Source organism: Rhincodon typus, chromosome 17, assembly GCF_021869965.1.
Source record: "Rhincodon typus isolate 14 chromosome 17, sRhiTyp1.1, whole genome shotgun sequence".
Lineage (NCBI taxonomy): Eukaryota > Metazoa > Chordata > Chondrichthyes > Orectolobiformes > Rhincodontidae > Rhincodon > Rhincodon typus.
The window spans coordinates 43647489-43649980 of record NC_063348.1 but is presented as its reverse complement, the minus strand read 5'-3'; positions in this window follow the sequence as shown (position 1 = coordinate 43649980).

The window sequence follows — 2492 nt, the reverse complement described above, 5'->3', positions numbered from 1 at the left end:
GGAGCTGGAGGAGCACAGTGGGCCAGGCAGCATCAGAGGAGCAGGAAAGTTGACGTTTCAGGTTGGGACCCTTCAGATTTCTGAAGAAGGGTCCCGACCCGAAATGTCAACTTTCCTGCTCCTCTGATGCTGCCTGGCCTGCTGTGCTCCTTCAACTCCACACTGTGTTATCTCTGACTCCAGCATCGGCAGTTCTTACTATCTCTGAGTGCTATTGTAAAGAGTGGGCAGAAACAAAGAGACCTGGCTGTATCTATACATAATTCATTAAAGATGACAGGACAAGTAAAGACAGCAGTTAATGAAACATACAGTGTCCTAGGAGTTATTAATAGTGTTGTAAGAATATAGATTACAATGTTATTCTGAACTTGTATAAGACACTAATTAGACCTCAGCTGGAGTACTGAGTACAGTTCTGGACACCACACTTTAAAAAGGCAGTGAATGGGTTGAAGAGAGTGCAGAAGAGGTTTACAAGAATGGTTCCTGAGATAAGAAACTTCAGTTGTGAAGATAGATTCATGAAGTTGGAATTACTTTCCTTGGAGATGAGAAGCTAAAAGGATATTTGTTTGAGGTTTTCAAAATCAGGAGAGTTCTGGGCACAGCAGACAAGGAGAAACCAGTCCTGCTCATAAACAGTTTATAAAAGAGAGTAGAGACTTAAAGTGATTTGCAAAATGAATAAATGTAATATGAGAAAAAGCTTTTCCCTGCAGCAAGAGGTACAGATCTGGAAAGCTCTGCCTGGAAGATTGGTAGAAGCAGGTTCAATTGAAGTATTCAAAGGGGCATTGGGATAATTATTTAAATTGGAACAGTGTGCAGGGTTACAGTGACGGGAGAATGGCACCACGTCATATTACTCATCTGGAAAACTGGTGCAATCAAGATGGGCTGAATGGCCTACTCCACCATAACAATTCTGTGATTCAGCTGATTCAACAAATCAGTTGCTTTTTTCGGCAAGAATGGTATCCTCTTGTGAAGGATATTTGCTAGATAAAAGGTCCTTCAGTTTAAAGGGACTTTACTGACTTCACACTTCAAGAACAGAATCAAAGTCAATAGTTTTCAACGAGCAACTTTCCATTTTTGAAGGGAAAATCTTCTTATAGAATAATGAAACCACCAGATGGCCTAGATTTGTGAGGTCAGAGACTGGAGGCAGATAAGGTACTGGTAAATGTAACAACGTACATGAATGTATAAATATTAATAATGGAAAATAGGCTTTGGTAGGAGATATTTTTAAGGTGTTTGGCTTTGAAAAGGTTAGTATTGAAAATTGTATTAAGCACTTGCTGATGATGTCATATGGCCTTATCTATGGGAGAACAACTCTGGGTCTAAAAGACCCACTGCCCAGGTTTTCCTCATAATCTTAGTATCAATGTTCATCATATCAATGTGTAGCAATGCTAAAGCACAGATAGATTGCTAACTTGGCCAAGCAGCAAGGGAAGCTGGGTACATTGGCCAAGTAAAACTTTGAAATCACAAACTCATACACCAGGCACAGTGTAAACACAGCAGTCAGGTGCTAATGACATTAGCATAGTGTAAAAGGCAACAGTTATCCTGGTCAGACATACCCTAACAATTTATCCACAAAAGAAAGGAGAGCCCAGACAAAAAGGTTCTGGGTCCTGCTACACAAAGAAACTAACAGTAGCATGCCATCTAAATGATTGACTCTTGTTTCAAACTATTAAGTGTATCTCCCTGATAGGGCAGAACTATAGAAAACCATCTTAACAGTATAAAAAACAGGGTTCATCTGCAGAACTTGCTCTTGCATTGCCTGAGGCCTTCTGTGGAGACCAGCATGGCAACAGGCAGAGATCAGCTAACCATGCAGAGAGATAGGAAGAAAGCTGCTTCACAGACCCAGAATCAGAGCCAGAGAGAGAGCAACTGCATAAATCTACAGAAGACTCAGGAAGTATTGTAACCTTAAGGGGCTAAATAGTGTTAAAGATTAGTTTGTATTAAAGATTATTGTAATTTCATTCCTAATAAAGTTAGGGCTGTTTTGTATTAATACTGGCTTATGTTCATATTAATTTAGCCGCTTCGGTATTGTGGGGCATCTAGGCAAATTCATTCATTACATTGTGGTCAGAGATGTCTAAATTGTTTTAGGGAAAGCCTAAGCAACAAAAGTGACTTGTACTAGATTGCTATCATACAATAAACTATAAGTATTTGTTTAAGACAAGTGCTTCTTCTCTTTAAATACCAGGTAGTTTTTCTCTGCACAGGAGAGGAGGATGAGTGCTAGCAAATCCTTTGATGTGTCTTTCACCAAAGTGACTGTGGTGAGGATCCATCATCTACACTTTGCAAGTCCTGGGGGAAGAGTGTGCAGTTCATTGGAAGCCAGACAGTCAATCAATCACACACTTGCAACCATCAATTCAGTGACCGTGTTCACTGGCCCTTATCTCTCCTGCTTCTGCTCCATTTCCTTCTCACAGTGCAAATTA